Here is a 9,458-nt window from a genome sequence, read left to right on the forward strand (position 1 = left end):
CCTTGGAGTCCAAAGAAGGGTGGGAAAGAGGGGGTTAGTGACCAGATACTTCCAGAAAACCTGCGTGGGACCTGCCCTGGGCTTAGTTGTTCTCCAGTTAGGGGTTAGCCAGGCATGGCTGGGCCCTTTTGAGGTAAAGACTACAAAACTATTGTTACCAACCAGGGTTCTTGGCCTCCTTAATCAATAGAAATTGGTCAGAGTCCAGACAAATAATTCAGGCAAGGCTTTATTGGGGCCCCTGCTGCCACAGGAGGGAGTGAGAACAATTAAGTTTCCCTTGCTGGCTCGCTCCCTGAGGGGGGGCGAGCTTGTTCCTTATATGGGGTAAGGGTAGGGGTGTGCCCAGGAGTCGGGCCAGAGGGGTGGCTTAGGTAGTTTGCCCACCCCTTTGGAGGTGTTGAGTGCAGGGGGCATGCGCACTACCCTGCTTTTGCTCCCGGCTCTTCAGAAGTGGCAGTTGGGCTTTTTGGTCTTTTTGTATCTTGTTGTCCATAATTTGCCCCAACTGTGCACGCACACAGTTATTTTTGGTCCCTTATGGTTTCTTTGTATTTTGTTTCTGGAGGAGATGTTTGTCCAGGTGCAAGCACCACAGCAAAGTGTCCCAGGTCCCAGGTCCCAGCCTGTCTCACTGTGACTAGCAAATTAGATACAGAGCCCGAGAAGAGGTCCATACAAGCAAGGGGCCTTGAGGCTGATGCATCATTAGCTGCACAGTTTTTACCTTGATTTTGGTGAAGAGCCTTCGAGATGTTGGAGGTAGTGGGGGATGGCTGCTCCCCACACTTGCTATCAGGTTACAATGAACTGGATTTTTCTATACAGACATTTATTAGCCAAATATTCAGGCACAAAAAGTTTATCAACCTGTTCTGCACTCAGTGTAACCCCAGCTCCTGGCCTTTTAGAGGTTCCAAACCCAAAGGGTCTGTCTGTCAAGCTGGCAGCCCCCTGGAGGCGGGATTCTGTGCCTTCTAGGGGCACCAGGTGCCCGACTGCACCCTGCGTTGGGGATCAGACCCCGAGTGGATCCCTCAGGGGCACCCCATGCAAGCCACATGGTGGTGTCTTCCCAGTTCACGCACGGATGGGAGTGTCTCGAAACGGTTTTAGTGAATCCACACTCTGAATACCTTTAATTTCACCAGTGGAAGACAATTCCTAATATCCATCATGCTCCTTAAAAGTCACCCATTTGGCAAATGAAAACCCATTTTTGACACTTGTATGCTCATTCACAAAATGTTAGTTTTAAAAATATAGCAGTGTGTACATCCCAAACATGTACTCAACATCCCCGTCCATCCCCATAACTCTTTTTATCTTGTAAAACTGAAACTCTGTCCCCATTCAACACTGTCTCCCCCCGCTTCCCTGCCTCCTGTCTCCTGGCAGCCATGATTCTACTTTCTGTCTCTATGAATTTCAGTATTCTGAGTATCTCATGTAAGTGGACTCATACAATATCTGTCCTTTTGTGACTGACTTATTTTACTTAGCAAGTCCTCCAGGTTTATTCACGTTGTAGCAGAGGTCAGAATTTTCTTCCTTTTTAAGCCTAAATAATATTCCTTTGTATGTAGATTCCGCATTTTGTTTATCCATTCATCCTTTGATGGACGCATGGGCTGCTTCTCCCTCTTTGCTATTGTGAATGATGTGCTGCAGATATCTCTTCCAGATCCACCTTTCAGTTCTTTGCGGTATATAACCGGAAGTGGGATTGCTCGATCATATGGTAATTCTAATTTTCATTTTTTGTGGAATCGCCAGACTGTTCTGCAAACTGTCCATTTTGGTGCAGTACCAAGAACAGAAGGACTCCGTGTATGGGTCTTTCTGACTCAGGGCTGCAGAGCCTCTCTGAACAGGGCATTCCAGAGAGCACGTAGGAGCTGACCATTCCGAGAATGAATGAGTAAACTCACTGCTTCTTACTGAGATATTACAGCTGGTAACTCACAGCTGCATGAAATTCTGTTTTCACAAACAGAATGGGAAGCCCTTTGGCAATAGAGATCAAGTCTAGTACTTTATTTCTTTCCTTTGCCTTAGAATAGTTATTCATTTGAAAGAGGCAGATTGGCAAGAAAGAGCACTGACTTGAGATGGAAAATCCTTCTGTTTTTCAAGTTCAGGTCTCGAGTTTTTTCTTTCTGTGATAAGGGAATCTTGGGCAATTTCTCCTCCTTGAAACTACTGAAGTCCCATCCAGACCTTACAAGGATGATGTGTTGTTCAAATACCACAGCTGAGAGCCTGGGTCCATCTCTCCTACATGAGTGTTGTTGCTCACTGACAATGGTTTTCTGAGGGAGAAAAAGGTGGGATTTCTTGATCCATGATTTACATCCAGATATGCTGCCCCCCAGGCACCTGAGCTCATTTCCTCAAGTCACACAGAGTGGAGGACAGCTCTTGCAGGGCAGTTTGAGGCAGAAGCCCCCACCCTTTGTTCTCATCTGACTGGGAGATTTGATGGCGTGGGGGAGGGGAGGCAGGGGAAAGGAGGCAGGGGTAGCAGGGGTAGGTGGAGCTGAGTTTCCTCTTCAGATTCTGGGATGACAGCTCAAGCTGTCACCTCAGCCTGTCTCAGCTGCTTAGTGTTTCGCTGCTCCATCTAACTCTCCAATTAATGGTTCTAATCAGTGACTTAAGCATGTATCAGATCAAAGGACAAAAACCAGAGCCCTGGGCCCTGCTTGGCAGGCCGTAGGCTTACACTGAGGTTTGTTGCATAGACTTTGACTAACATTTTTCTGGGGAAAAAAGTAAGACATCTCATCTTTGTTTTTAATTAACGCAGTCACCAGTTTTTTCATCCTGAAGCATCACATGCAGAAAATGAAAGAAGTCCTTGTATAAATAATAAGAAAAAAAAGGTTCTATTAGTAATGGAAAGCATTTTCAAGGTAGGCTTGGCACTTCCTTCAGGTGAGATCTCTCAAAAATCATAACATAAATTATAGATTTGTCCAAGTCTTTTCACAATAGGATATTAAGAGTCTTGTATTAATATCTTACCTTGTGTTGTAAGGAAAAAGAAATAAAAATATAAGAACCACTTATCTAGGTTATCACATGAGTCCTTCTGACTCAGCTAAAATGCGAAAAACTTTTAGCTTTTTCTTTTAATTGTTTTTTTTGTTTTAGTTTAGTTGCAGGCTTGAAAAGGATTCTGTGAAAAACATTATTCTAGGGACTTGTTTTTGTTCTCTCACCAGTTTCTCTGGAAAACTTGATCAGGGATGTGTAATGGATGATTTCATTTCATTTGACCTGTCAGATCTGAATCCTCAGCCAGAGACAGGATGGAGGAGCTGAGTGTCCTCCAGTGGTTTGCCAGGTGGCGTATCAACTGTCAGTCACCAGGGTGGGAAGCTAGGAGCTCAGGCCCTTTTGGGGATGGTTTATTTCCTTTGGGTCTGTTGTGTTAAATCTACTGAAATGTGCTAGTTGGAGCACGCCATCTTTAACTCCCGTTCTCACTGTGAGATGTGTCCCTAGGACTTGCCAAGAGAGGTCAAACTGATTTTACATCCCTCAGCAGCATTGCCTGACCACTAGTTGCTACCTACCTTTTATTCTTCCAGGAGAGGTTTCCTCAATACTCACCCCCACCTCACAACCTCACATCACCAAACCTGTGACTTCATTGAGTTTCCCACCTGTGACTCCTCTCTTTCTTTAGCAGATTTGGTAATGGACTTGAAGCAAACAGGGTACAGTGGCAGGTAGTCAGGACACGAACCCACCGGAATCCATTCTTTCCTTGTAACGTTGTGCTTGGACATACGTCAGCCCATCTGTGCATTGCAGCCCTCGTAAGAAGTTGGCAGGGAGGGTATGTTTTTTGCTACCACAACTGTTACGGACTGAATGTTTGTATCTCTCCCAGATTGATATGTTGAAGCCCTCCCCCCTCCCCCACTGTGATGGTATCAGGAGATGGGGCCTCTGGGGAGGTGATTAGGACTAGATGGGGTCATGAGGGTGGAGCTCTCATGAATGGGATTAGTGCCCTTACAGGAGTCCTGGGAGCTGGCTTCCCTCTCTGCTCTCTGCCACGTGAGGACACAAGTGAAGTCAGCAGTCTGCACCTTGGAAAGAGGGTTCTCACCAGAACCTGACCATTCAGGCACCCTGATCTCAGAAGTCCAGCCTCCAGAACCATGAGAAATAAGTTTCTATTGTTTATAAGCCACCAGTTTATAGTACTCTGTTATAGAGACTGAGCTGACAGAGACACCAAATTTGCAGATCGAGACGTTGCTGAAGGTCACGTGTCCAGCAAAAGACCAGCCCAGCTGTGATTGGGGAGGGATTTCTGGGTCCTTCCATGATGTGACACTGCCTCTTGGAAGTTGGTGTTAGAAGGTCCGAGGAATAAACGGTTGATGTGAAATCAAAAGACACAGGTTTGAGTGCAGGTCTGGTTACCTCCTACTCCTATGCCCTGACCCCTGGTTCCATTTTCTATCCTGTGGGAAAGTACAGGATCACTGGAGGGATCGAATAAAGTTGCATGGTGACAAGCTTGTAATGATCCCTCCACCCCTCCACAAAACCCCACAAAGCTATTAAAAATGTTTAAGGTGCCCGCATTTTGCATCTGACAAGTTCATTAATTAAGCACTCTCTGTACAAGGAGTGGTCTGGAAGGAGAGGGGGGAGAAAGCCTGGGTGCAAGAGCTCTGGGAATGCTGCCGCCTTGGTCTTTATGGTTTTAGCAATAACAAAAGAGGAGACCTTAACAAAGAAAACGAAAGACCTTCCCGTGATATCAAGTAGTTCCTTTATTTGTAAATGAATGGGTGGAATAATTAAAGAAAAATCACAACTGCTTTCTTAGAACGCGAATTCACTGATTTGTCAGCAAATACTTAACGATGATGCAATATATACCAGCCACCGTTCCAGGGGCAAGTTGAAAGCAGCACAGACAAGCTCCTTTCTCTTCTGGGTCTCTTACCTTCCAGTGAGGGAACAGAGACAATAAAGAAATCATGCAAGAGTACACAAGAAATCACTAGTGTTGTGATGAGAGAAAAAAAAAACCAGGGAGAGGCCAGCTAGAAAGACCGGGAGGCTTCCTTAGATTGGAAGGCGAGAGAAGGCGTCTGGGGGGAGGTGTTGTTTGTACCACATCCTGAATAAGGAGGCAGCCGTGCAAGCAAGGGGGAGATCAAGCAGCCGCGGAGTCAGACAGGCATCTTGACTCTCTGTGCCAATGGAGAGAAACATTGAAATGAGCATTCTAAAATTGTGGCTAATTCAAAAGTGATAAATATTTATCCTTGAATATATTGTTAAAGATACACATCCAGGAGGCTGATGCATTCTCCTCATGGCACACTTGCATCTCAGAAACTCAGATTTGGTTCACTACTCCAGGTCCTGCCTGGGCAGGTGCAGAAGGCGTATGGGGTGTCTGTGCAAACACACGGTTACAAGCCTGGTGCAACCACAGTCCCCACGGAGTGAGACTTGTGAGATGTCCTGAAGGATTAGGCTTCCTGAAGGGAGTGCCTTATTCTCTCTATTTAGGGGAAGGATAGAGGCTGAGAAGTTAGCTTAGGTTGAATGAAGATGCAAGTTTGGCTATAGCAACTGGCAAGCAAAGTTTGGGGCCAATGACCATAGGTTTGGCCGAAGCAAGAGATTTCCCGAGGGACTAAAGGGAAAGGGCCATAGTGAAAGAGGATGGGGGTTTTGATGGAGGGCATCCAAGGGTGAGCCGAGGCATTTGGATTTCACGGGGCAGGCGGTGGAGGGCCTTGGTAGTGCTTGGAAGCGGATTTGTTGTAGACGGGACACCCACACGTGTCCATCTCCCTGGAGGAGGACGCCCAGAGCCTGTTTCCTCCCTCTCACCCCCATCACTCCCCTTCATCCCTCCCGTACCAGTCGGGCCAGTCTGGGAAGCTGGGCTCATGCCTCACCTGTCTGGTTAAATATGCTCCTCTTTCCAGATGTAATGGTCCCCTCCCCTGAGTGCCCAGGTTTATAAGGCAAAGGTCTCCATGACAAAGGCACAGCGGAACTATCCAGTAGAATTTACACCCAGCCATGCCAGCGAAAGCTAATGCTTGGAGTGTCCATCAGTTAGTGGAAATTCGGGACAAGCCTCATGCTCGGGTCAGTCTTGGAAGGTAAACAGAAGCTTCCATCTGACAGAAAACAAACAGAGGCTCAGAAACCAGGCTGGCCCTCAGCAGTCGGTGGACATTGGTCAGGGGTCTGGTTTCCTTGCTCATTCCCTTTCAAAAGTTAAAGTTGCCCTGCGATATTTATCACTTAAAAGCTTTCACTGCTTTCTCATTTCTTTTATCTTTTTAAAATTAATTAACTAATTTATTTATTTTTCGCTGCTTTGGGTCTTCGTTGCTGCATGCGGGCTTTCTCCAGTTGTGGCGAGCGGGAGCTACTCTTAATTGCAGTATGCAGGCTTCTCATTGCGGTGGCTTCTCTTGTTGCGGAGCACGGGCTCTAGGTACATGGGCTTCAGTAGTTGTGGCTCGCGGGCTCTAGAGCGCAGGCTCAGTAGTTGTGGTGCACAGGTTTAGTTGCTCCGCGGCATGTGGGATCTTCCCGGACCAGGGCTCGAACCCGTGTCCCCTGCACTGGCAGGCGGATTCTTAACCACTGAGCCACCAGGGAAGTTCTGCTTTCTCATCTCTATACTGACTTGCCCTCGTACACTCTCTCTCTTTCTCATTATCTGTCACCTTACAGTTTTTCCTGGGATGAAATTCAGTCCTACTACATTCCCAAAGCCACTGCAACCTCATGCAGAGATCAGGAGGGGTAACTGGGCCTCCCGTATCTGGTCTTCTTTTAGTAGAGATGTGATTAAGCCTCAAACCTAAAGTTTGGAGAGAAAAAAAAAGTAATTCTAGCTACAGTTATTTTCCAATCGCTTTGCAAATCTCTCTCTCCTTCTCTGGCATTCATTCACAAATATAAACAGCTTGCTTTTAAAATTCTTTTGTCTTGGTGGCTCTTTTCAGGAATTTGGGGCGTGGCTCTCAAATGGCACCTCTAAATTCCAATTACTCTGCCATGCAACTGTAGGTGAGCCGTGATTCTTTAGTAAAGGGGAGGATGTATTTCAGGAAGGCTGCTGTGGTTTTTGTCAGCAGCTGTTGAGGGGAAATGCACACCGTAGTCTTAGCTATAATACTTACCAGTATGTCTCTATGATTGTAATATAGCAGCTCATACCATACTAAATGGTCACCAAAGGAAACATATGCTTGATTTGTGCTATTTCAAAGAAAAGTAACCTCAAGTGAATTATATTCGATTTGAAAAGTACCTAAAGATTTCATGTAAGCATTTCTGTCTCTGTTAATATGCTGATCAGGCAAAATTACAAACTAGCTAGTTATATACCCTCACCTCTCCTTTGGGAGGCCTCCTTCCCCAAATTCAAAGCTGAACCTCCTTTTCTGTGCCAAGTACTCTCATTCTGCTCAAACCCATCTGGGCAGAAAATAAGTGATGGATTATTTGAACAAATAGCCAGACGCATATTCAGAGCTAAGTGATCTGATAAGATAATCCAATTCACCCAGAAGTGAGACTCACTAATAAGCATATGTCTCTGAGAAGCATTAGTATCCTAGAAAAGGTAAAGCAACAGTAATAACAAAAGAAAAAAGAAAGAAAGACAGAAAGCAAAGGATACATTCATGAGATTAGTCATTGGAACATTATTTGCAATAGCAAAAGATTGGAAACAACTCAGGTATTTATCAATACAGGCAGAACTGGTTGAAAACTGTGATACATATACGCAGTGGAGCACTAGACAGCCATAAAAAGAAATGAGAAGTGTTTTCATATGCTGTTATAAATTAATCTTTAAGATATTTTATTAAGTGAAAAAAGTAATATTAAAAGAAACCCTGTATATAATATACTACCTTATAATTGAAAAAGGAGGGATAAGAATGCATATATATATATGTATATATATATATATATACATGTATATATATCCATACATATATATTTACATATAATACAGATACATATTTATATATAATAATCCCAAACCTAACAAAAATCACTCAAGTGGGAAAGAAGAAAGAGAATGGAGAAGACAGAGAAGGTAGACTTCTCTGAATGTACTGTGCTTTGTAGCTGCAATTTAGAAACCAACTGAGTGTTTTATCAAATAATAAAACAAAATTAAATTTAATAAGCAATTCCTAAAAAGAAAAAAGAAAACCAAAATGAATAAGTGAACCCAGCCAGGTATCAAACTGATGGCACAACCACACTGAGGAGAATGATTTCAAATGGCTTTAAACTCTAATTTGTCTATACATCCCTAGAGAATTATACCCTAAAAACAAAACCGTTAAAAAATCTTGAACGGGTTTTAGTAATCATGTCGTTAGGAATAATATTGTTGTTGCTAGTCTAAACTTATTAAAGACATATTATTAGGTAGAGCAATCACATTGATTTTGTTAATGTCATTAGGAACTAATCTCAGTGTAAAATGTAAAAAAATGCAAAAAGGTGTACAAATGTAAAATCATAGGGATTAAGTAAAAACCATGGAATCCTAAATTTTAATTGGTAACCTTGGTATGAGCTCATGAAGTAATTTCTCTTTAAAAAAAAATGTATACCCTGGTTCAGCCCTAGACCTAGAAATAATGACCAACTCATTATTAACGAGTGCTTTTGTGGGCAGGTTGTGGTCTCCAGTATCACATTTCACATCTGAGAGCTAGCATTTCTTAGATAAATGGCTGATTCCAGGTCTGGGCAAAAAATATAAAAGACGAGCAAGTAAGTAAGTTATCGAAAGTTATATCAAAAGGAACTTCGAGGTGACTTGAAGAGGCTACCACTGGTGAAAGACAGGGCAACTTGAGTATTGATAAGAATAATAGTGGCAATGGATTGGAATATACCAAATACGTATAAATCAATGAAATCATAGTAATACTAATAAAAGATTCTTTTAGGGGTGCTCATGAACCAACTGGTGACTTAATTGTTTGGAGGGGGGGCGCTACATCACATGCCTTGCAGGATCTCAGTTCCCTGACCAGGGATTGAACCTGGGCCCCCTGCAGTGAAAGTGCCAAGTCCTAACCACTGGGCCACCAGGGAAGTCTCACTGGGGACTTAAGAAACCAGTAAATAGAGGAAAAGAGTCAAGAACATTTGGTTTCTCAGAGGTACGTTTATCCTGTGTCTTCCACCTCTTCGGTGAAAGAGAAATAATAGAACAAAAATATGATTCTGTGATCCTGAATGAATTAATGGATCCAGCCAATAATCATCAATGGCAGCTAACATCACAGCATGAGAGACAATCTGATATTTTGTGTCTCTTGATGGAAGTACACAGTACCACGTATGAAGTATTGTTGCCAAGAGATGGAACCTGAACTTGATCAAATATCTAGACTTAATTACCAGGAAATACA

At 43.6% G+C, this 9,458-nt stretch overlaps 1 non-coding gene across 1 annotated transcript; it reads right to left on the reverse strand.

The window, feature by feature from the left end:
* Positions 1–9,065: 9,065 nt before the first annotated feature.
* TRNAE-UUC (transfer RNA glutamic acid (anticodon UUC)) lies at positions 9,066–9,138 on the reverse strand. Its single transcript has one exon. It is a non-coding gene; the product is annotated as a tRNA-Glu (tRNA).
* Between the last annotated feature and the right edge of the window lie 320 nt (positions 9,139–9,458).

Source organism: Lipotes vexillifer, unplaced genomic scaffold, assembly GCF_000442215.2.
Source record: "Lipotes vexillifer unplaced genomic scaffold, Lipotes_vexillifer_v1.1 scaffold738, whole genome shotgun sequence".
Taxonomy (NCBI): Eukaryota; Metazoa; Chordata; class Mammalia; order Artiodactyla; family Lipotidae; genus Lipotes; species Lipotes vexillifer.